General features: G+C 37.4%; 1 long non-coding RNA gene across 1 annotated transcript in view; it reads left to right on the forward strand.

Annotated features, from left to right (window-relative positions):
* Nucleotides 1-26,811, forward strand: part of LOC308347467 — a 385,072-nt gene that overhangs the window by 259,623 nt on the left and 98,638 nt on the right. The window contains exon 3 of the long non-coding RNA XR_013967248.1: nucleotides 15,432-15,501. This is a non-coding gene — a long non-coding RNA (uncharacterized lncRNA). The remainder of the gene's footprint in view (nucleotides 1-15,431; nucleotides 15,502-26,811) is intronic.

Raw genomic sequence — 26,811 nt, forward strand, 5'->3', positions numbered from 1 at the left:
ATTTTTATTGATTTTGAGTGGGCTTTACTGTGTTTTCTGGACTTGAATGCCTATTTCATTCCCCAGATTGGAAAATTCTCAGCTATAATTTGTTCAAATAAACCTTCTGTGCCTTTCTCTCTCTTTCCTCTTCTTCTTGGACCCCAGTTATTCTGATATTGTTTTCCTTTATGGTATCACAGATCTCTTGCATCTTTCCCTCATGATCCGGTAGTTGTTTATCTCTCTTTTTCTCAGATTCCTTATTCCCCATCATTTTGTCTTCTATGTCACTGACTCCTTTGCCTTGTTTATCCCACCAGTTAGAACCTCCATTTAGCCTTTTTTAATTTCAACCTGATTAGATTTCAGTTCTTTTATTTCTTCTTAAGTGTTTCTCAAGTGTCTTCTATGCTTTTTTCAAGCTCATCCAGTGTCTTTAAAATCATTGTTTTGCATTCTAGTTCCAACTCCTTACTTATATCCATATTTATTACCTCTCTGGCAGTGAGAACTGTTCTCTTTTGGGGGGTGAGTTTTCCTGTCTTGTCATTATGTCCAGAAGAGAATAGATGAGAGAGAAGGAAAGTATAAAAAAAGCAATAATGACACCAGAAAAATATACACTACACAAATCAGAAGAAAACAGAAACCGAAAAGAAAAGAAAAAAAAAAAAAGAGAGAGAGAATAAAATCAAACAGGAATTTGAACAGAACAATAAGCTAGATCCTGGGTGTATTTTGGTCTGTTTGTTAGAAGAACCTAGAACCAAAATAGGAAAGAATAATGAATATATATCTATATACATATATAGATATATATATATATATGCATGCACATATATATATGTGCCTGCACAAAAATGAAGTTGAATAAAATGCTAGGAAGCCAAAAATGAAAAAAAAAATACACACACACACACACACACACACACACACACATATACATGTAAGTGGAAAATGAAAATGAAAAAAGACTTAATAAAATAATTGATAAAATTAGAAAACAGCTGAAAAGGAAAATAAAGTATAAAACTGATGGACTAAAGAATAATAAGAAAACCATGAATGCTATATACTTCTTTCCCCAGGAGCTGGAGTTTTATAGTTCTGTATGTTCAGTAAACTTGGTATTAGTGGAAAGTTCCTGCTGGTCTTCTGGGAAAGGGAGATGTTGCCCTGATCCTCAGGTGTCTTTGCCTGGGCAGAATTGCACCCATCTTGCAAGGGGGCTGGGCTCGATGTAAGCAGCTCCAGGAGTGTGGGGAATGAAAATGGTGGAGCCTCTGTCTCGCCCCGGAACTGAAATTTTGCACCTGCCACCCTTCAGTGTGCCATCAAAGAAAAGCAGTCTATCCCTCTTGTCTCCCTGGTTTCTGTTCGAAGTCTGTTCACCCAGCCTCTGATGAAGTATTTTTTTACCTCAGTCACAAGAGTCCATATGGAGTCTCCAAGCTTTATGGACTCTTGGGTTGCACACCTATGCCACTCCTGCCCTGGGGAGGGATGGGGCGTCTTGTGGCCATTCTGCCTCTTGCTGGGCCCCTGCTCAGAGAGCAATGGCCTGACCTTACAGTGGTTTCAGGTTTATGGCAACACCAAGCAGAAAGCCAGGGCCTGGATTCACTGTTTGCAACTGGCTTCCCTGCTCCAATGCTTGGGAATTCTGCTGTACTCAGGCATCCTTTTTCTTTTTGTGACCCTGGGTATCCTGAGACCACACTGTCCCATCTCGGATTCTGCCCCTCTTTGCTCCCTGAGCATCTTTCAGGAAGACTTCTAATCCAATTTTGCATTCCACTTATTATAACTCTTTCTGGTGCCCAACTTATGGAGGCTTCCTCATCCCATTGTTTATCTTCTGATATATCACATCCCATTCACGTCTCTATAACAAAAAAGTGGTCCTACCTTACAAAAAAGTGGTCACTTTTCTACTTAGAGAATTATAGCAATTCTTTTCTCAGTTCTCCAGTTGATTTTGCAGATGTTCTGAATGATTTGATAAATCTGGCTGAATTCCAGGGACCAGGTGAAATTAGGGTTCCCTACTCCTCTGCCATCTTAATTCTCTTTTTAGAGTTTATTTTCTGGTCATAGTGGCATTAAATTAGTACCAAAATATTAATGAAAAAATTCCAATTTTTGGACATTAAGTAATACCCTTTCCCTTCTGTGTCAAAGAAAATAATCACAATGAAAATTAGAAACATTTTTTTTAAAGATTTTATCTATTTATTTGTCAGAGAGAGAGAGAGAGAGAGAGAGAGCACAGGCAGACAGAGTGGCAGAGGGAGAAGCAGGCTCCCTGCGGAGCAAGGAGCCCGATGTGGGACTTGATCCCAGGACGCTGGGATCATGACCTGAGCCGAAGGCAGCCACCCAACCAACTGAGCCACCCAGGCGTCCCAGAAAATTAGAAACATTTTTAACTGATAATGAAAATGCAACATACCAAACATTGTGGGTTGCAGTTAATGTGGTAGGTAGGTATAGGGACATTGATAACTTTAAATTCTATATTAGAAAAGGAGAAATGCTAAAACTTAGTGATCGCAAGGATCAATTTCAAGGATCTAAAAAAGCAAACTCAAAGAAATTAGAAGAAAATAAAGATAAGATCAAAATAATTAAAATAGAAAAAAGGAACAATAAAAAAGTTGGTTCCAGAAAAGACTAATGAAATTGATGAAAGTCTGGTACAAATAATTGAAGAAAATTGTAGGGTAGATTGCTAAAATCACAAATCCAAAAAGGATAACACTAAATTGTAGATATTAAAAAGATAGTAAAAAGATATTACCAAAATTTTATGCCAATAAATTTGAAAATTTAAAGAAAATGGTTAAGTTCCTTAAAACATATCAAAATTCTATTATACACACACATATGCATGAATGTTATTCAGCCATTAAAAAAAAGAGGAAATCCTATTATTTTCAAGAACATGGATAGACCTTGAGAACATTATGGTAAGTGAAGTAAATCAGGGAAAGACAAATGTTGTATGATATCACTTATAAGTACAATCTAACAACAAAAATAAAAACTTTAGAGAGAAAGAAACCAAACTTGTGGTTACCAGAGGTGAAGGGCAGGGGAGGAGGAAATGTAAGAAGGTGGTCAAAAATGTACAAATTACTCATAATAAATAAGTAATAGAGATGTAATGTACAATATGGTAACTATAGTTAACACAGCTATATGGTATATAGGCCAGTTGTCAAGGAAGTAACTCCTAAGAGTACTTGTCACAAGAAAAATTTACTTCCTTTTTTCATTTTTCTTTCTTTTTAAAAATTATATCTCTATGAGAAAGTAAATGTTACTTGAACCTATTGTAATCATCTCACAATATTTATACATTAAACCTTCATGTTGTATACTTTAAACTTATTAATGATGAATGTCAATTACTTCTCAATAAAACCAGGAAAAAAATTGATATTGAGATAATACATTTTAGAAAATCTTGGTTATCTTACTTGCATCTCTTTAATAAATTAGCTTCATAACTATAGATTGTCCCACAAAGAACAAACTAGTTAAACTCACCAGCAAATTTTTCCAAATATTTAAGGAAGAAATAATACCAATCATATATAAACTCACATTATTAGACCAGCATGACCTTGACCCCAAAGTTGAGAGGGGTACTCAAAGAAAGGAAATTCAGAGTCTAATTTTCCTCATGAAGATAGATGCTAAAATCCTAGCCAAAACATTAGTAAATCAAAGTCAGTGATATCTATAAAGGGTAATATATCACTACAAAGTTGGGTTCATTCCAGGAATGCAAGTTGATTATTTGAAAATCAATCAATACAATTTACTACATTAATAGAGTAAAAGTGAAAAACCATATCATCATTTCAGTAGATGAAGGGAAAAAATTCCTTTGATAAAATTTAACACTCATTCATGATAAAAACTCTTAACAAAATGTGCATGGAGCAGAATTTCCTTAATTAGATAAATGATATCTGCAAAAGAGCTACAGCAAACCTCATACTTAATGTTGAAATATTGACAAACATTTTTGTTGAGATTGTGAATAAGATGAAGCTGTGGATTATTTCTACTTTTATTCATCATTATATTGGATAGTCTTACAAGTTCAACAATGTAAGAAAAAAAGAATATTTTCATAATTATGGGACAGGTAAAGATCTGCATTTTTAATAAGCCACAAATGTGATTTGGGAAACTTCATAACTGAGTTGTCTAAAATGTGATTTGCTTCTTATCTGAGGAGGCCACAGACTAAAAATAGGGAAGGCATGAAGAGAATCTCATTTTTGCTCTCTAGCAGGACTGCCATTGTTGACACATCCAGTCAATTCGATTGAATGTGGATTTTGCCATTTTCCTTTAAAAATTGTTTCTGTTTACAAATATTGCATTCACTAGATCTCTTAATATTTTTAATAAATCAGAAATGAATAATCCCCCATACACATTGAACATCTTACTTTACCTATAATTTGATTTAAGATGTTAATATGAGGGGTGCCTGGCTGGTTTGGTGGGTGGAACAAGCAATTCTTGATCTCAGGGTGTGAGTTCAAGCCCCAGGATGGGCATAGAGCCTCCTTAAAAAAAATTTTTTTTTAATGTCAATATGAGTTTAATATGTTGAGTTCTTTTTTGCATAGATGAGACTCAAATACAACTGACCCCTTTTTTCAATGTCCATGGTTAGTGTGTAGATGTATACTATGGACCAGTCAAATCATGGGCCTAGAAAAATAATTGTACATAATGAAAGTCTAGTGTAATGCATTTAGTTTCTATGATAAATGTTGCCCTGCATTATCAGTGACATTATTTTATTGATCTTGTTTTTCATATTCCCTTTTTTCTTCAATTTTTGTTACCAAAAAATTCCTGCTTCTAAAATTCAAGCAGTGCATAAGCATTATACGCTTGATCTTAGCCAAAAGGCCGAGAAGCGATGTGCATAAGCATTATAAAGTAACAAAGTCCCTTATACTTGCAACCCAAACCCATTCCTCAGAATTAACCACTATAAATATTTTATCCCATACTTTTCATTTATGTATTTATAAATACTTTCCAATACTGTTTTTAAAGAGTTATCTACTTGCTACCTAAATCTTTTAAAATTAAAGCGTATGTATTGAGACCAAATTTATTTTTTCTGTTAAATTTGGTGAGTGATCAATATGCTAAACTCTTACATATTTGTAATGCTTACTTTTTGTGGTTTTTTTTTAACCGTGTTCTGTTTGTTTGTTTAAGAGATTAAGAGCACTTAGAGGAAGGAATGATAACAACTAATATAGTGTAATAGTACTGTTCATTTTGTTCCCAGAGGAACATTCATACATATTCCTAGAAATAAATTTCTTCTTCTCTTGAGCCATTGGCATGAACAAGAAGTGCACATACCAGTACTGATGGAAAATGGATGAGGAGTGAGCAATACAATTTACAACGTATTAAGCTAAGAGTAACAATAACGTAGTTTTACAAAAAGATACTACATATCTAAAACATAACTAAATTTAAACTGTTTCTGTGGTAAACAATATAAAGTTGTTGCTTATAGCTAAATTCAGAGAGATTAAATTTGCCTCTTATGGCCTACTGGGCTGGGGACTCTAGTAATCCCAAATCACATTCTTGTATCCATTCTTGTCCCTCTGCAATCTAATTTCCAAATATAGCTTGAGGGAGATTTTCAAAATGCTAATTTGATCATGCCACTGCCCTGGTGGGAACCATTGCCACCATTCAGAAAGCTAACATGCCCCGTCTTCCTCTCTTGGTTTTTTCCACATCATAGCCCTCTGAACTCCAACTACACTGCCCTTTTTTTCTCTTCCTCAAAATCACTGTCTTTCCTCCTGCCACAGGGCCTTTGCATATATTGTCCCTTGGCCTGTTGCATTTTGTTTCCTTCATCTCCATTGAGTTATTTCTCTCTCCTCAGATTTCATCTTCAATGTTTTCCCTTCTACAGACTATTTCAGGATCCTTGTTATAGTCTGTCTTTTTGGCACCTGCTACTAACCTGTGTTGCTCTATTTCATCACTGTCTTCCCAACAAGGCCATCTGTTCTAAGTTCATAAACCATCTTTGTTAATGGACAGTTACCAGCTCAGCCCAGCATATTCTAAATGCTTAACAACTGTTTGTTGAATGCATAGAAGAATGTGTATAAATTTGTAAATTGAAGAGGAGATGAATTATGGCCCCTGATGAAGTTATTATCTGTTACTAATTATGGAAAATAACTTCAAAGGGGAGTCAAGGGCAGAACTTCTGATGATTTCTCAAACGAAGGAACTATTACTGAGAGGGGTTAAGAAACTTGCATGTGAGAATACCACTACTAAGTGACAGAGCTAGAATTTCAACTGAGATTTGTCTAATAGCACTGCTCTTCCTAAGAGCAGTTGCATGTACAAAGCCTTTATATAGACAATAACATAGCAAATATTGAGTATTCCATCCCTCTCCTGAAAATCCACAAGGTCCATTATGAGTATTAAAGACTGACAATTACTGGAGTAAGGAGATATGCTTAATTTAGTATAACCCAATATCCCTTTCATTTGGTAATACCCATGAATGGAATTCTCCTTGGCAAATGCTGCAGTTCATTTCTTCATACATCCATTTGTCCTTAAGTTTTCTTTATCTATCCTTATGACACTGATTATAGTCCCATTGCTGAATAGTTTTTTGCAAAGAAAGCATTTGCCAAATACTTCCATCTAGCTAGAATGAGAAAACAAGACTTTCCCATGTTCAAGATAAAACATTTAGTCTTTTTAAGTTAATTTGTCCTAACTTAGGGTCAAGTGTCCAGAGACGTGCACCTCACTTAACATTCTTTCTGCCACAGATACACTTATAGATTTGAAATAGTGCTCTGTTTCCCCCACATTATTTAGGCCTACCAAATTGCACATAATGAAGCATCCCCAGAGCTGGGATAGCAATAAAAATTGGAACACTGCCTCTATTTTTCATGAGCAAAGGGAGACATTTGGTCAAATTTAGTCCAATTACCAATGATAAAACATACCAGTGTCACCTTCAATAATTACTGAAGAACAAGACTTAACTATAAATAATACTACATCTATTTCATTGTTAGGCTATTTCATTTAAAGATTAATTCCTGCTAAACAGTTCTCAGTACTAGGGAAATTTGCCAAGAATCATTTCTTTAGAATGGAACATAAGTCTTACAGGACACGCATGTATTATACTTCACCAAATTTCTCATGCGTTTAAAGATATGGATTTTATGTTCTTAGGTAGAAAATTTTACACTGCCCTATTCCTCTATACCAGGTCTACTTATATCTATAATAATATAGGTATATTGGGAAAAGTCTATGCATATCTATATGCTGACAGAAGGTGCCTTTAAGGATTTTTAGCCTAAATATGACTACGTATTCCCCAAACTCCCACAACTATGTGATTTTGAGTTTGTAATAATTCAGCATGATATATGTACTTCTTGTTTGAGTAAAACATTTATAGCATTTTTAGTGAAAAATCTTAAATTTCATGCAAAAGAATAGGGAGGAATTGAATCTAAATTCAACTTTTTCCTGAATTAACTGCTAAAAAATAGAAACAAAATTTTCACTGTGTTTGATTACATGTATTTATTCAATAAACAGGCACTGGACCATAAAGGAGGACTAGACGTTATCCCTGCTTTCAAAGAACTCATGTCACCTCCATGTCAGAGACAAATAGATAGCTATGCACGTACAGGGATATGGGCCATAGGAAGGAGGTGGTGAGCACAGTGCTGTGGGAACTCCTGAGGGGGCACTTGCCTCACCCGAGATCAGGGAATCAGAGCACATCTCCCAGAGGAAGTGATGTTTAACCTAAGGAGTTGAATTTAGACTTGATTCTGTGTCTAACCATTCTGGAATGCTGAGGAAATTGAGACAGGAGCCCCTGTGTCACCCTTAGTAAATTTTAAAAAAAGAGCGTGTAATTGCTTGGTAGTGAGTAGCCTTTTTATGGAAGCATTTTTGGCTATGGTTAGAAAAGAAAAAGGTGCTGCCATCTTTTTCTGGCTCTCATTTGCTTTGTTTGATTTTCCTTGTACTTTACTACCTTTTTCTATGAACCACCTGAGCCATCTAGAGCCACCTGGGAATTCTCTCCACCCTGTGTAGCACCTGATCTTGAACAAGCCATTTTTAGAAGTTTAGCTGAAGTGTGTTTTGTATGTGGGAAGGTGTATGTGGGAGTAGCGTGTTATCCGAGCTCTGTTGGGGTGAATGCCTGACCTCTGACTCTTGCTGTGGGAACTGTCCTTCTACTCCATGGGTTGGTACCTACAGCCATGATTGCCCAGTATGATACTCTGAATCTGGAAAACCCACAGTTCATTTTTTGTGGGACACTCACAGCAGAGGCCAGTGGCCTAATCTGGCCTACAGATATGTCTTTAAAATCAAGAAATTTCAGAAAAATCTGATTTCTATCATTAACATACCTAAACAGCAGAAACAGCATGATCTCTGTCGTAGGACCTTTCCTTTCAAGTTCTTGTTTCATCGCTAGTTAGTTTCACACCTTCAATTACCTGCTTGGCCCTCATGGGTGTACAGATTGGTAACTCCTGATGTATAGTTGTAGCTGATGAGACCAGCTGTGAAGTGATCTTGACTATGGTTGGGCTAAACAGAACTGTTTTCCTCTGGTCATTTTAAATTGGTGCCCAGGACACTACTTAGTTTCCACTGAAGCTGCAAAGAGATACAGATATTTGATCATGTCAGTGTCAAAGCAGAGAGAGTACATCTAAAAGTAGGGGCAATAGGAAAAATATTCCAGAAAGTAGAGACATAAGCCCTACAGGCTACAGCCTTAGAGTGTGAGTGTGGTGATATTGGATCTGAATGATGTCTTACTTCCCGGCTCTGGTTCCTCTGCGGCCTGGCTCTACTTCCTGTCCTATGTGCTATGGGATACCTTGAATTCCTCATCCAGAATCCCATTTTACTTGAGCTCCTCAAATGGAGCTTTAGTTTTTGGTAACTAAATAACTCTTAATTCAGAAGCAACACGGCTTTTATGATATTTTGTTTGAATGGGAAAATGGAGCTTTGGGTTTCCAGTAATTTGTCATGAATGCTCTAGTTGGATTAGAGCAAAGTCTTGTAATCATCAAGTTGGGTATTCAAATTGATTGTTAGAAACCCGTGGACTATGGTGAATTAGCAGAACAAAATCTTGTCATCTCTGCATAGTGTTTTGACCTTTAGAAACCTTGGGTTCAGGCTTTCCTTAAGAAGTTGTATCTATTCTTGAGTTGACATATTGAGATTCTACTATGAAGTGATTCTGAATAAGCTAGAAAGTTGCCTGGCTTCTTCATTGTAACGGTTTTTGAAAACATATAAAATGATATGTTTGGAGCACAATAAACTAAACCCCCATGAACCCACCATCCAATTTAAGAACTGTAACATTACCATTTACTTATCTGTTCCTTCTCTAGCTCCTCTCATGTCTTTCCATTCCAACGTAACCACTGTACTGCAGGAATGAATGTGTTGCGTACATTTTCCACATATACTTCCTTCCTTTTCTCATAAAAAATAATTTTGTCACATTTGTATGTATCCCTAAACAGGATATATTTTAGTTTTTGAGCATTATAAAAATGGCTTTATACCATATGTCTCTGCTTCCCAGCTTCTTCACATCATGGCACACGTTGAACTTGAAAATATTGTATAGTGCCTTGGGATAAATGCTATCTAAATCTCATCAGAGGATTCCAGCTACTATTAATCCTCAGAACAGAGGGGGTCAGTACGTTAGGACCTCTGTAACCTAGTCACTGCGGCACACCACTTGGAAAGCACTGTTCTATGTAGTGTTCTCTCCACTTGATTTTTTTCTTAGGTCTATCTTAGATTTTATGTTTCTTGAGATTTATGCACATTGCTTTTCACTGCTCTTTAATAATCTTGTGTCAAATCCAAGAATTTCCATCTATTCTGTTTAGACCCCCTCTTTACTTTTCACTTATACTACCAACAGCACTAGCCTACTGTGACTTACAGAAAACTGCTGAATTTGGTCTCATGTTTTTCTAGGATTCAGAGAGATACTTTTGAATTTTGGTTTTAAAAATATGTTTTGTTTTAGATTGGCTCTTAGAGTATAAGGCAGCAAGAGTTAGAATTAATTGGATCATTATATTTAAATACAACATTTTCTATTTAATCACATTGTTATGGCAAAACAGCAATATGTACCAGTGAATCCACCTTCAGATCAGTGGAAATTGACTTTAGGCAAGTAAACTAGGGAGTTCTGAATTATGAAGATTTCATAATGGCATTAATGTTTTTAATAGTTGATATATATTTGGATCCGAACTAATTGTAGGATTATTTAATTTATCAAGGGCAAATATATTTCTCTTCATGTTCTAAATCCATTTAGTCAGTAGTGTTCACCTGGAGTATTATTGGAAAAGTGTTTTAAATCCGTATCAGGATCTTCAGCTAAGAATTTAGTGATCAGTTACTGATGTCTGCTCTGGGTTTGCATAATGGAAGTAAGGATGTGTGTGCTAGGTATTTGCATTCCCTAAGCTACTCGTTTTCTTCTCCTTTGATTATCTTGAACCCATCTTGATCATGTGAATGTGATTTGATTTGCAGCTTACTCCTCTTGGAAAACCAAAATCATAATTAAAAAAGTTAAAAAGCATCACATCACATTGTTGTGCCCTTTTTTATGGCCTCTAATTACCTGCATCACAGGATACTTTTCTCACAAGCATCCAGGCTATTCCACTCTTTTGGTAAAGCATATTTTACCATCATTATTGAGCCCCAAGCTGAAAAATAGAGGAAATGCCCTTCAATATCCTTAGTTTCAGAGTTTTGAACTTAGCTTTACATAGATAGATCTTGTCCACTGTAATTTAAAACAATTAGAGCTACAAAGCTTCTTTAGAGTTTCCAGATCCTATTAAATGTTATTTTTAAGATAACATCTTTTCTTGTCCTTCATTTATGAATGTTTGGTCAGGAAATGGTCGTAAAAAGCTTCAAATCCCAATTGAATAATGCTTTCTCAAAAGTAGCTGCCAAGTGTAAATACCACTGATATACATTCATGCATATGATAGTATATAAATAACCAGGAAAGCATAGCAAAGGTCAATCAATTATGTATAGGTCAGAATGCTTTCCATCTGGATTGAGTCATTTTAGCAAATGACATCATGTGTCCTTTGGAGTCTATTGTGAAATGTAGCTTGAGTCATTATAGATTGGCTTCTTCCCTGGGTTACCAGGATGGCAGTGGTAAGGCTCAATAAATAAATTTACTGGACTCTGCAGGAGCATATTTGCATAATTGGGGTGTAGTGATGAAGGCTTCTTAATCTAGAGAAATTTCCAATCCACCAATTTCTAGTTTTTTATCCTCCTTGGTTTTTTTTTTTTTTTTAAGGACTTGAAGACAAAAGAGTTGGAAATGAGCCAGATGCTCTTTATATAACTGCAGTGGATATCTTTCCATGAAATTGCCAGCAGGGAATCAATAGTAATAAATCTGGTACCCTTCTAATCTCTTTAAACTTCACCATTGCTCTTCTGGAAGGGGGCTACTTGGATCCTGTAAATTTGGTTTATAATTTCTATTTGATCTGATGGGGAGTGGTCTCACCAGATTGCCAGACTCTAGAGTGACTGGCAGGATGGGATGTTGTATGAGATGGAAGGGATGTTGGCATTTTCCAGTTGGCACAACAGGAACTGAATTTAGCTTACAGACCAAGTGACAAAAGTAGCTGCCAAGTCCAGTCATTTCTGATTAGTAAGGGCTTGAGGACGTAAATGTTACTTGACAGAATTTAATGTGTGATTTTTTTTCCCCTCCCTTCAGGATATTTTGAAAATGTTAAAAAGTTGTTGTTGTTGTTTAAAATAGGATGACTTATATAAGAAGGACTTAGAGTCAAAATTCATATCGTGTTTTATGGGTATTTATAGTTGGAATCTAAGTTTTGTTCTGAGATCTTGGAAGGAAGAAGGCTTGGACATCTTTAGAAATGATGAAAGGAAATGGTCCTTACCTTTAGGGAGCTTATAGTCTAGGGGGAAGACAGACATGCAAACACATTACCACAGTATAAAATAATAGCTGCTCCAATAAGACATATATGTAAACCCAGACAAGACTTATATTTCTGTCACTTACTTATGTTATATTATCCTTTGCTTACTTATTTGGACCCTAAATGGCTGAGAAACATGCCTATGCTAATTGTTATGATCAGGGCACTTTGAGAGTGAACTTTCTGTTTTGAAGATGGCTACCCTGTGTTGTGGTGATCTAGAGGTAATGTGGCTTCCTTCTCTTGGAATGGTGCTTACTGTTCAGTATACAACCCAAAGCCTTAACTTCTAATAAAAATCCATAAATTCCTAGGGACCATTCTTTGACCACATCTACATGGACACCAAAACAAATGGGGAAAAGATGAATATAAAGCTCAAGTTGCAGTTGTTTCTTTTGGTAGCTAACAGTTGATTTGCAATATTTTATCTTCTTCCCCCACTATTATCTTTGAGATTGTAATCTGTGGTCATGGATTGATTAGCTGGTTCTGGGTGGTATAGATCAGTCACACAAAAAGGGGCCCATTTGACCACCTGGCAGACTTCTGCTTATATTTCATTTTATAAAATCCCTCCTAGTTGTAAGGGGTCCTGGAGAGAGGGGGTTATTAACAGAGGCTGGGTTTGACCAATCAGTGTCTGCTGAACTTTCTTATTATCCAAAAATAACCATTGTCAATACTGTTTTTGCAGTGTTTTCCCTCTTATGAATACCATGAATATTTTTTCATGCTATTAAATATTCTACATACAATTTTTAATGTCTGCATAATATTCCTCTTATGGCTATACCATAATTAATTTGAACAATCTTCTTTTGTTTGAAATTTAGGATTTCCAGTTTTTACTATTATAAATAGCACAGTGGTAAATACCTTATGTTTATCTTTTTCAGAGCTCTTTTGACCTTTTTTCTTTCATTTTGATTCTCCCTTTTAAAAAAATCAGCAAATAACAATAATGTAAGTTAATATTTGGTTATTCTCTTTAAATAGAGTCTGGGGAGAGGAATTCTTTTTTTTTTTTTTTTGAGAGAGAGAGAAAGAGAGCGCGCAAAGAGCGTACACACATGCATGTGAGCAGTAGGGGAGAGAGAGGAAAGAGAGAATTTCAAGCAGGCTCCTCACCCAGTATGGAGCCTGATCTCACAACCCCGAGAGCATGACCTGAGCCGGAAACCAAGAGTCTGATGCTCAACCAAATGAGCTACACAGGCACCCCGAGGAATTCTTTAATAACTCAGATAACTTAGATTATTCTACAGGATGCAAAATATCTTATTGATTGGGCAAAATCAGAGAAGCAATTGGTAAATACAGACATAGGAGAGGGAGGAGGGAAGTGACCAATTTTCTGATGGAATCAACTGAGTTGGTTCAGTTAAAATGGCTTTAATGAGATTTACAGGTCTGATTAAGGGCATCTGGCAGTGTTAATTTTCAGAATCCCTTCTGCCTGAAAATGCATTTTCATCTGACATTGTTTCTTTTTGCACAAAGGTTGTTAAATGAGATTGTGAAGGTAGTTCATCTCATAACTCACCTGCCAAAATATATCGTAGGCATGTTGAGGTTGAAAGCCTGGCACCCACACCAGCTGAAAGCAGACACTGTAGAGAAGTTTGGCTTCCGGAAGATTTGAAAGGGGAAATGCTGACACTGTCCACCACTACCCCCAGCCCCATCACTGCTATGATCTTTGGGAGGGGACTACTGGGCCTTTTCTTGTTTGAGAACTCAAAATGGATCAGCAAAACCGAGCATAGGGCAGAGAGTTCTGGTACTTGCTGAGTACCTTAGTTCTTAGAATGGGGTTCTAAATGTCAACACTTTTTCTAATGTATATGAGGAATCCTAACTGAGAAACTGGCCCATATGCTTAGACTATATCCAACTCTGTTTCTTTTTTTAATACTGCAAAATAAGGTTAATTTTTATGGTGAATATTTTATGGCCCGCTTTCTGTTATGTGCCAGACAAATTGAAGGCAATGCAAACTGATGGGTGGTGAAGATAAAAGAGCAGTGTTGACCTTTTGGTAAATCATTCGTCAGACTGCTTCATCTGTAAGTGGTTTTCCAGTCGCAGCTCATATTTGCTAATCACTGCATTTGACTCTCAATTCTACAGGGGCTGATTGTCTTGTTGTGGATTCCCTTTTCTCCCCCCACCCCCCACCACGATCTATGCCCCCCGCCCTTGTTTTATACTTTGGTTATTGGTATTACAGCTGTTTCATTACCTATTAGTTCCTCCACCAGAGGGGGCTTGTGGGCAGAGAAATACTGGGATTAATAATTCAGTCTCTTTTTGCCTCTCTTCACTGTGATTCCTAAGGTTTCTCCTCAGAAGCTGAGATGCACTTTAAGCATTCCCTTCACTTACTCTCCTTTGAATGTTCTTGTTCCCAGTGAAATTAAGTTACAAAACGACTGTCTTTGGCAATGATCACAGAATAGAATAGTGAACTGACTGGTGTTAACGGCTTAGCACCAGGATAATTTTTGGTTTCCATGTTGATCAAAGTCCCATTGGAGAAGCCAAAAGTAAGAGCAAGAATAGTCTCTTAGTTTAACCCTGGGTCAAATACTAGAAACTATGGATTTTATTATGGTGGAAGCATAAATCTGTGCCCCGGACCCAAAGTGGATCCAAGGCTGGGCATCTCATAGAATCAACTTCACCAACGTTGTGGGCCTCTGTGGCTCTTAATTTCTTGACACTTCTGCCTGATTCTGGCCAATCCCTAGAGTTCAGAAGTGTGACTAATACAGAAAACCCTTTGGGGCACATGGGGGGCTCAGTCAGTTGAGTGTCTGCCTTCCGCTCAGGTCATGATCTCGTGGTCCTGGGTTGGAGCCCCACATAGGGCTCCCTGCTCAGCAGGAAGCCTGCTTCTCCCTCTGCCCACTGCTCCCCTTTTTTGCTCTGTCTCTCTCTCTCAAATAAAGACCCTTTAAGTCTGAATTAGCCTGTAAGATATGGAGGACAACATGTACATGCTTGGCCTCGGATCTAGGCAAGAACATCTAGGGAAAAGATTCTGCCTTGGACCAAAAGAAATAGACCTTTATCTACTAGGGAGTCCAGTCATTTACAGTGCTGTGCTGATTAACCCCACAGAGGTTGTTTCTTAATTATATATTTTAGAGTTTTAAAAACCAGGAACTGTGTCCCCTCTCTGGGGACTGAGAGTATTTTGGTATTTTGATTGCAAAGAAATGGAAATTGGAAACACTAAGAGACAAACTGATCAGAAGTATTTCACTTTCCTTTATTCCCAATCAAATGCAGTGTGGAGAAATACTCAGCTGTTACCTGCACTCTGTCTGTCTCCTGCTTGAACCTGAGATTCTTCCAGTAGGTGAGTCATCCTGAGGCCAGATTGGCATTGCCCATTTGGTTGATGAGGGCAGTTTGACAGAATTTTTGCTGGTATGTTTGCTGCTGAGTCTCAAAAGGCATGACCATAACGCCATTCTGGAAGTGTGTCTGTGTGGAGGGGTAGATGTGGGAGTGCATGACCCTATTTTATTATTTGTTAAAACACTAATTATAGCTTTATGGCTGTAGCCAATCATAATACTTTTACCTTTTTTTTAGCTAACAAAGAACATATTTCTTTACATTCTTTTGTAAAAACACACAAAAAATCAAGAAACATGATTTCTAAAGAAGCAGTGTCTTTTAACAGGGAATTCTCAGAAGTTACATTTTTTCCCCTCCCTTTGTTAGAGATAGAAAGCCAGTCTTTGGGGAAGGAACACTTAGGTCCCAGAGAAACAGGCAGTAGTGATAATCTGTTAACACCATATCATTCTTAGGGGAAGGAATAATTTTTACATGGTGGTGACATTTTAGGCTTTAAAAGGAGATTTTCTGTAGTGTTTTCCATAACAATATGGTCCAGAAGTTAGTCTGGGAGGAGGCAGATGAATTCAAATGAATTTTTGGAATCCTGCTTATTGAAAATCTGATGCTGTCTAAGCGTGACTTATCTCACCGTCCTGCTCCAGACCCACAAACTTAACTAGACTTATGTCTACCCTTGCCCCTTTTCCTCAAGACTCAGGGATAAAGAAGAAGACTAGCCTCTTTTCAAGGGTGTAGTAGGCACCTGTGTCTAGTGGCTATCTTACTGAACAGCATTTCCATCATCACAAAAAAATTCTGTTGGACAGCCCTGCTCAAATACTCTTGAACATCCTCCTAAGGATATTGCTTCCTAAGGAGCGTATAAGGATATACTCTTAGGTGGTCACTGTTTCTTCTCAGTGTCTGGATTGGAGTTAATGTCGTTCTTCATCCTCATCACCACTTCTCGACAGCTTCTTTTCTCTTCATGCACTGAAGCACTTTGAAAGCAGATGCTGTCAGACTATATCCTACTGCCTGCTCTTCTGAATGTATTGAAAATTTTACTCCCAGCTCACTCACTGTCTTTGTGCCCATCACCCTCCTCCCATTATTGTTGGTGAAAAATATCCACATGGAAGACTCATCTCTGGCCTCTCATTTCCTTGAGTTTCTTACTAGCATATGTCTCTTTCTCTACCTATTGATCATAATCCAGGCCGATGGCTTTCAATTTAGGAAGCTCCCTTCTCCTTAAGGGTATTTGCAAATGTAAGGGATGCTACCTGCCTTTAGAGGATAGGAATTAAGGATGTCCAGTGTCATTCAGTGCCCAAGACAGTTCTACACAATGAAAAATTGTTGCATCCCAAATGTCATAGAGCCCTTGTTAAAAAACACTGTGCTGGGGTACCTGGGTGGCTCAGTCAGTTAAGTGTCTGCCTTCAGCTAAGGTCATGATCCCAGGGTCCTCTGGGATGGAGTCCCACATCCAGCTCCCTGCTGAGAGGGAAATCTGCTTCCCCTTCTGCCTGCCATTCCCCCTTGCTTGTGCTATCTCTCTTTCTCCCTGTCAGATAAATAAATAAATACATAAAATCTTAAAAAAAAAAAAAAAAGAAGAAGAAGAAGAAGAAGAAAGAAACATTGTGCTGACCTTCAAAATGAATTTCAGAGCATCTCCATGGCCACCACCTCCTGTCTTCCCGAGGATGTCATCTCATGTGACACCAACATTCCTACTTCCATAGGAGTTCTTTTACTCCTTGGGGCCTCCAGTCTATGGACCTACTGTTATTCTGCACTAATCTTTATTCCTCTCATGCCCTCACTTCCCTCCTCACCAAGCTTAGGTGCTGTCATCTCTATCATCTTCATCTGGCATAACTCTCTTTTTTTTTTTTTTAAAGATTTTATTTATTTATTTGACAGACAGAGATCACAAGTAGGCAGAGAGGCAGGCAGAGAGAGAAGGGAGGAAGCAGGCTGCCTGCTGAGCAGAGAGCCCGATGTGGGGCTTGATCCCAGGACGCTGGGATCATGACTTGAGCTAAAGGCAGAGGCTTTAACCCACTGAGCCACCCAGGCGCCCCCATCTGGCATAACTCTTGACTCTCACTGAACTTTTGTTTGCTTTGGGTCTGAGTGCAGATGGATGGAGAAGAACACTAAGTTTTATGGACTTACCTTAAATTTATGTCCACTAATGTCAAATAGATCCTCTGCCCCACTTGGCAATCCTACCTTATTTATTTAGTACTCCTGCTCTCTGAGACAACTCTTTTACACCTCCACCTATGCCTCGAACCTCCAACTCCCATCCCCATTTCTCCCACTCAGCTGATGCCCTCACTTCATAATTCATCAGAAAAATAGAAACAATCTGAGTAAAGCACCTGAGCTCCTCCAGCAAATTTGCATTCCTCCCGGTTTCCAAATCCTGGTAAAGGTTCTTTTCATTTGCATGCCTTTACTACTCTGAGCCATATGATGACTCAATTTTCTCACTGCTTTTCTCTGTTTGAAAGATTGGGAAACCTTCTTTTGTACAGTGTCCTGTAATATCATTTGCCTTTCATTTGATATAAACACATCATTTACATATTAATTCTGCCTTTGTTCTTTTCTCATTAGTCCATAACAATTAAAATAGACCATTACTCTGCCACACTATGAGTTTTTATGATGTCATATCAAAGTCTCCATTGATTAAATAACTTCATAAATTAAAGCCTTATTTGGTGACAATATCTTTCAGTTGCAAATCATCTCCACTAAAGAGCACGATGGCAGACTTGGGACAATTTTAGCATTAGGACATACCAACCTAACAACCAGATGTGCTTACTGACACATTGAAAGTTAAAAGCGGTCACTTTAGGCGATCGTTTGGTGCCAGTGACACCGAGAGCCAAAGAGAGTGGATGAGGGGGAAAAGAAAGACACACCCAGGCACTGCTGTTGGAAAGCACAGCTCGGTTATTTGCGTTGTCATTAGATCCTTTAGAATGTTCATTAGATTGAGCCACAAATTAAAATAAAAATTCTCCCAGGATCTTTGGAGCCATGAGACTATGCCACTGGATTTCAGTTTGAGAGGCGCTGTCCTGCAGGGCAGAGTTGAAATTTCTTACCTGAGAATACAAGGCCCTCATTTAACTGGAGGGTGAATTTGAATGGAACAGGAGTAAGATGGAGGCAGTGAGAGAGAAGTTATTAACACGGTCTTCGGGGGAAGAGATGAAGAGAGCTAGAGTGGGGGAGGGAGAGACAGAATAAGGGTGGCATCAGATAGAAATGAAAAAAAAATGGGGTAATGGGGGAGAGGGAAGAACAGCAGCATCGGAGGAGGCAACAGATTCTTTTATATTCATGTTATAGGTAGGGAAATGCAGTAGTGGACTAGACATCTTAATTTGGGATTTTATGTGTAGGTATTTTATAAGGATTTATTACCTTCCAGCTTTAAGAGAACACAGTTTGCTGATGTGTCTAAATGATTTAGCAAGAATAGTGAAATTATGAGCATAAGCTAGACACAGAAGTTCTTGCTGTGGTGTGCAGTACTTGATATATTTACATAATCCCTAATTCTGCGGAAATTGTAGATCAATTTGATGGTTGAAATAAGGCCAAACATATCAGGAATTGTAATATGAAAATGATTAATTTTAGCTGTCAGTAGATGAATATTTTTACATTGGATAGGGAAGGGAAAACAGGTATATACTCTTTATAAACTACTTACAAGGGACGCCCCTATTAGGGATAGGAGGATTGAAAGAAAATAGATGGAAATTGATATAATAGTCCATACAAGAACCTTTCAAAAGAAAACTGGTGGATGCTGTATCAATATTAGACAAAATATGCTTTAAAACAAAAAGCATTATTAAGGTTATTTAATGATAAAAAAAAAACCAATTCACTAGGAAGATATATTAATCTTGAACCTACACTACTGACCAGCATCATTTCAAAAATACATAAAATAAAAATTGACAGAATCATCCTGAGATATTGAGAATATAGGGAATCATAATTGGGGAGTTCCAAACATTGTCTCTCAGACACTGATAAATAAAATAACTTAAAAAATTAGACAGGATAAAGAAGACTGACATAATAAAACTGATCAAATGGACATAGATAGGACTTGGAACTCCATTAGCAGAGAATATTTACATGTAGAAAGTCTGAACACTGATGAATATAAATTCTGTTGGCTATAATTTTTATCCCAGAGAAGAAAAAATTCAGAGCTGAAAAACCAATAGACATCAAGAATTTCATACATGGGAAACTCAAGATCATACTTCCAAATGATTTTTGAGTCAAAGAAAAGTGACAAGAGATACTTTATTTTAAATCTTGTGGGGTATAGTTAAAGGGATACACAGAGGGACACTTAGAGATTCACAAATTCATATATTAAAAATAAAGGAATGCTGGTTATTAGTGAGTTGAGCATTCAGCCAAAAAAGGATAAATAGAGTGAACCCAGATACAGGTAAGGGATAATACAAAATATTACAAAAACAAATCAAATAGAATAGTAGAAAAAGTAATAGTAGAAATAGTAGAATAGTAGAAAAGGTCAACAAAGCAAAAGATGATTCTTTGAAAGATACTCCAAACACATATACATCTGGCAAACGTGATCAATTACAGAAACAAAGAGGGAGGGGAGGACACAAATAATATTAGAAATGAAAAGGGAGTCCTAAGTATAGACACAGTAGACTGTATTGCAAGGTCAAAAGAATATACTGTGAATAATTTGATGGTATTATATTTGAAAACATATGTTCTAAAAAATAAGGGTGCCCAGTACACAGGTGATAATATACATTCTAAGCTTATATCCCAACAAGAGACATGAGAAACATGATGTCTAACTCGAGTCTGGCGCCTTAGACCACTTGGACACTCCTACCTGATGTCTAGCTGAGTTGGGTTTGAGTCTGGCTTCCTGGAATAAAAAATCATTCATTCATACAAATATTTATGAACACTTATTATCTACTTGGAATTGTGCTGCTGCTAGCTTATATTTTCATGAGGGAGGTAGACATTAAACAAATCAATACAAAAATAGATATTTACAATCGTGCTAAGTGCAATAGGAAAGGTAAGAGTGTTTAACTGGAGAACCTAATCTTATTAGGGTAAAGGGCAGATTAGCAAAGGTTTCCTGGAAAAGTATCACTGAAGCTGTGACCTAAATTATGAGCAGGAATTATCCAGGTGAGAAAGTGGTACAGAGTCCGAAGACATTGATCACAGAGTGGGAGGGTGGAAAGGTGTGAGATTCCATTTTGGCAATTGCCGTTGGAATATGGTAAGTGTTTGTATGAGACAAATGCATTAAATTCACACATCTCTATAAAACACAAACACATTTTCACTTGTTAATAGATTTATGTACATGCTTAAGAATATAACCTGTACAGAAAGTATAAAAACAAAGACGGGAAGGAAATAAACCATCTTCATTCTCATGCTTGAGAAGGGAGAACAGAGGACCTTCTACAGCCATCCCTTGTTATTGGCAATTGTCTTCCTGAAAGGAAGTATGAAGTTAGCCACAGTCATGTGTTTGCTAATTACTTTATGTAAGTGTTGGCCTTATCTGCAATGGATCCCTTAATTATAAAACATTAGGCAAGAAGTGAAACTTAGAGATGCCATTCTGAAGGGAGCAGTGGTTTAGACAGTACTACTCAAGATGGGAAGAGGGAGGTGCCAAAGTTGAGAGTAAGGATTTAGAACTGCACTGTCCAGCATGGTAGTCACTAGCCTCACATGCCTCTTGAGTACTTGAAATGTGGCCAGTGTGAACTGAGACATGCTCCAAGTGTAAAATATACACCAGATTCTAAAGAGAATATTTTTTAAAAATGCAAAATACCTCAAAAATATTTTTGTAATGTTAATATACCATCTTAATGTTATAATAATTATGTAATATAATGTTAAAATGATACGATTGTGGATATATTGGGTTACATGAAAATTTATTAAAATTAACCTACCTGTTTCTTTTTACATTTTTTAATGTGGCTCCTTGAAAATTCAAAATTATACAAGTGGCCAACATCATATACCTTTTAGACAGGACTGGTTTGGAAATTTTTGTAGTGACTTGACTTTGTCATAGTAACCAAGTGCATCTTTCAGTTGCATTTTATGGATGTATCATCAGCCCACAACGAATTGGAAATGAAAGATATAGTCCACTAGTATCATGTCACAGATAGTTTGCAAAACTCTACTTGAAACCATTCATATCTTCCAGAGTGCTTTAGCTGTTGCGCTTACTGTAGGAAAATGAATTTATTGTCAGTTTCCTAGAGCTCTGTGAAATATCCTAAGGAAGTGACTGTTGAGTTGATTTGGCCCCCTGAGTATGAAAAAGTGATTGATAATGATGTTTTCAAATAACCCTCAGATTTGCTCATATTTATGTTCAGTTATATAACTTGTATATTGGAACTAGAGAGAATATAACAAATCTATTGTAAAAAATACACCTTTCAAAAGTCCAATTGAAGGATCTGTTTGGCATCAACCAGTGGTTATTTTAAGAATTGAAAAACAGAGGGTGGGGAAGCTCATATCTCAAATTAGTTACTTTGCAGTATTGATAATATACTTAAGTAATTGTCTTCCTTAGGTTTTGTTCTATAAAATTGACTTATTTTCGTTGGAATGGACTAGTTAACATTGGACTTTGAGTTTGGCACATGTGAGCGTGTGATTTACAGGGCAATTTTTCTCATCAAAACCTGGGCAGAACCATTTATTTTAAAACCAATATTTATTTTACAATGGGAAGATGGAGCAGATTAAAGGAGCATAAAACCATGATAAATCACCCAATCTTTATCCCATAGAAAATCTTTTAAATGGCTCTTAAAGTAATGGCAGTAAAACCATCTCAGAGAGTTTGTATTTGGATGGTTTTCTAGCATATGGCATAATTACATAGATTAAAATCTAATTAACAAGGAATTTATAAATTTCAGGCATTGTCTGTGTGATTCTTTTTCAATAAAAAGTTAAGTGTGTTTTTTTCCTTAGCCGAGTTTCTGAGTCTTGCTCATGAGTAAAGAGAATCTAGTCTGAAATTTTCAGCGGTTATAAATCAAAGGCCCAAGAAGTAAAATCTTTTTTAGTTTTTAATTTAATAATCAATTATTATATCAAAATTTAAGAACAATGTATATTTATGTTTATTATAGATTATTATGCAAGAAAGGAATTTCTGTAACTTACCTCATTTTGTTTGATTTAGTTCTCATTTATATCTTAGGTTATAATAATTTCTGTAGTTAAAAATAATGGAGCTACATTTCTCTGTAGTATTCTTTAGTACTATTGTAATGATAACTGAAGTTATATCCCATAGAATCTTGGACTGCTTAAAGAATGCAAAAAGGTAGAAAATAATTGAAATGGAAGAGTTCTACTTATAGTCATGGTGTGGGGGTGTTTGTGTCCTATTGTGGATGGTATCCTGTTGTGAATGTTCTGTCTCCAGCTAATCGTAGACTCTTGGTCATTGGTTGGTGAATTTTTTCTGAAAAGGACCAGAGACTGAATATTGTGGACTTTCTTGGTCTCTGTTCCAGTCATTTCAACTATGCTGTTATTGGGTGAAACCAGCCTTAGGCACTATATAAATAAATGAGTGTGTGCTTACCCTTTGACCCAACAATTCTATATCTGGGAATGTTCCCTGGGAAATAATCAGAGGGTTTGGCAAAGAAGTGTGTACAAGAATATCTATCACGGTTTTACTTCATGGCATAGAAAGCTATTTATGATCCCTGGTTAATTAAAAGGAAAGCAACTAGGTAGAACTCTGTGTGTGCTCCTACTTTGATGTAACGGAGGCTGTATGTTGGGTTGGACCATGGAAAAGCAGAAGGAGGAGAAGGATGGATTTCCTATGAGGAACTTGGAACGTTGCTGTTCCCTTGGCCAGGATGTCCCTGTTATGGCAACGGATGCAGAGAGCTGTAGCCAGCATAAGTGGGTTTTCTCCCATTGGTGACTTCATCCTCCTTGGTGCGGTTTAACATTCAGTTCATCAAATGAACTCCTCTTATTGAGATTCCTTACACATCAGGTTGCTGTCTGATTGGGACATGGCATGGCACGGAGGACATTTCAGGAAGGGAATGTACTGGTCATTACGACCTCTGTGTGGCAGATGGACTGCAGGTTGTAGACTCCCGCTCTGACATTCTGGGCTCATGCATTGGTCTTGTTTCTTGCATCGTGAGCTTGTTTCATGGAGTCCACCTCCTGAGACAGGGACTCTGTACCATGTGCCAAGAACAGCGAGGCTCAGGGTGCCAAAACTGGGTGAAGGACCTTCCTCAGATATGACTGATGACCTTCAGTTGGGGCCTCCTGCAGGTGACATTCTGTATTTTCACACATAGAATGCTCGAGCCTTTTCCTATTTGAAATTTTGCCCCTTCCCACTCATAAGTTCTGTGCTTCTGTGGTTTTTCTCTCTTTAGCCCTGGCTTGCTCGGTTTTCCGTATTGCTTCTTGTCACCTGATGGAAGCACAGTGGGGAGAGACTATGCACAGGAGACACTTCTGCTGCTGGTATTTTACTTTCTCCTGGAGTTTTTGGGGGATGATATTGATTTCGAGGGCAAAGAGCGCTTGGCTTTGGAGCAGGCCTGTGGAGAAGCAGAGTCCCTCAGGCCTGCTGTGAGGCCAGAATCCCCTTGTCCTTCGACAGGGATTGGCATTTGTGTGAGACCGTGGGACATGCCCCTAATGGCAGGAGCTTCTGGCAGTGACAATCAGCGTGAGGAAAGGCAGCGGCCCGTTTCTCCACCTGAGGGAGGCAGACATTTTGTGAGCTCCCATGATTTTTCTTATCAGACTCTGGAACAGCATTTCACTATATTTTGATACAAATGTTTGAACTACACATTAGGGATAATTTCTACCTCATTTGGAGCACAAGTCAGAATGATCGTGTCTCCATTAGAGAAAATGAAGAGGCCTCTGCGTCTGACACTACTTCATTAAAGAGAAAATATTTTCCCAGTAGGCAAAAGCTGCTGGCTAAATACAGCCCCAAACTCAAGATCATTTCTACTAAGAACTCTTCTGTCAGCTTCCTTTTTCATGAATTAACGGGGTCTGTGGAATTTACATTTCTTACAAAATATTTACCCATTTTCCCTTTTCAGCAGGTGAGAGAAAGTCCTAATTCAAAACACATTCTTCTGTCACTTCGGAGGCTGATTGGGGATGAGAGTTCTTTGATTTAAAGAAATCCCCAAAGCGATCAGTGAAACTGCTTATAGAATTTGAGGTTATATATCTTGAGGAAGATGTAGGTCTGAAAAGTTAAAGACTTTAATTTGTGAAGTGTTGATTGCATCACCTTGCTTAGCAATACAGTGAAGTCATTGTTGAAAAGTCAAGTGAATACATTTTAGCCTCATCAATGAAATGTATCAAGTACCATCAAGTAGTGAAATGATGTCAAGAAAAATAACATTTCATTTTTTCTTTGCATTCTTTGTATTGAAAAAAATGAAAATTGCCCTCTCTCTTTGAGTTCATGCCACAAGTGCTTTTAAAATTTACGTTGAATATTTAGATGTTTATGTGAGCGTAGCTCAATTTGTAAGTCTGAACGCTATCAACACGACAATTAATTTTAGAAAACTGTCAGTCGGCAGACATGCTGGGACTAGAATAAGATGATTCATTTGCTCTATAGGCAGTAATATATGTTATAAAAAAAATCAAGAGATAGTCACACAGAAAGGGAAAAAATGATTGTAGATCAATAATTTAATTTAGCTCTGACCTGGCTAAGTTCTATAGCACGGTTCATCGTTTTTCAGTGATAGACCCTTAATATTTTACGTATAGTCCTTCAGTTTTGTATTGATCTTTCCTAATGTGTTTAGAAGGAATAACATATTTCAGATCTTTAACAAAAACATGTTTTGTTGGCCTGCAAATGTTAACAAAAATATGTCACTCTATTAACCTTATTTATTCTGTTTGCAAGCCTACTTTTTTCCTGGCTAAATAATTTTAAAATTTAGAGGAGAAGTGGGTAATAAATGAACGATGACTTAGAGGGCAAGTTCATGGAGTTCTCTCTTAGTTAATAGATTCTTAGTCTTTCTGCATTACTTAATTGCTTATTAACACTGGAACTCTTGATGTTCTATGTATAGTGTATATTTATTCCGTGGAAAATTATTAATTTTTAATGGAACTAAGTGGCCACTTGGACAGGGGACCCTAGCAATTAATCAGGAGGCAAGTGATTGACTGACTTTCATGTTCATTAGTTATTCAAGAGAGTACATTTATGAAGTCTGTAACACTAGAACAAAGTTTTTATAAGTGAGGTGTGTTTGCGCCAGTACATTTTAGTACTGTCTTCATTTGTTCCTTTAACAAATATTTACTATGTGCTATGAGCTATGCACTGAGGATTCAGAAATGAGCAAGCTCGTTGCCCCTGTCCTCATGAAGCTTCCAGGCAGTGAGTAGAACAGAAATACATCAGTGCTGTGAAGGGAAGTGCAGAGGGCTACCCAGCAGTTTCCGAAACTCTGTTTCTCATGACTCCTCTGCATACCCAGAAAGTGATTCTTCTCTGCACACATTTCCTGAGTCTCCTAGAAATTCCGATTGCCTTCTGAGAAAATATTTTGTTTGGAATGCTGGAGTCCCAGTTTCTTAGAGCTGGACGAGACTTGAGAAGTCATCCCCGGGCTGCACCCTTGTGTTTTCCTGCCCTCAGCCTGGGCAGGTCCGATACCCAGAAGGGAAGTATATTCATTCATGGGGGCATTTCTGGGCTGTGCGGATTGTTTGGAAGTTCTTCCAAATAATGAAATAAAGCTTATTTCCTTACAAACTCTGTTGGTTCCAGTTTCCTATTTTGGATAAAACCATCCTGTCTCATTTACCTTCTATTTGGAATACTTACCGCCATTTTTCATGTTTTTGTGTAATATGTTCTATTATGGGCATGTGATCCCTGTTAGAAGTACGTACTCTGAAAACAAGATTGTGTCTGTTGTCGACCACTGGTATCTCTCCAGCACAATCTCAATGTTAGGGAATGTAACATGTGAATAAGTGCCTATTTTGTCCCAAAAAGTTTTAGGGAAGAATGCATGGGTTAAAACCTTCCCTATTAGTCCCTTAACTATTTGACAACAGTCGTGGTTCTTTCCCTTCTCCAGTTTTTCTCATCCTCAATTTAAGACTCTCATTTCCTTTAACTTTCTTTCCACAGGACATAGTGTCC

This window comes from Martes martes (genome assembly GCF_963455335.1).
Source record: "Martes martes genome assembly, chromosome: 1".
Lineage (NCBI taxonomy): Eukaryota > Metazoa > Chordata > Mammalia > Carnivora > Mustelidae > Martes > Martes martes.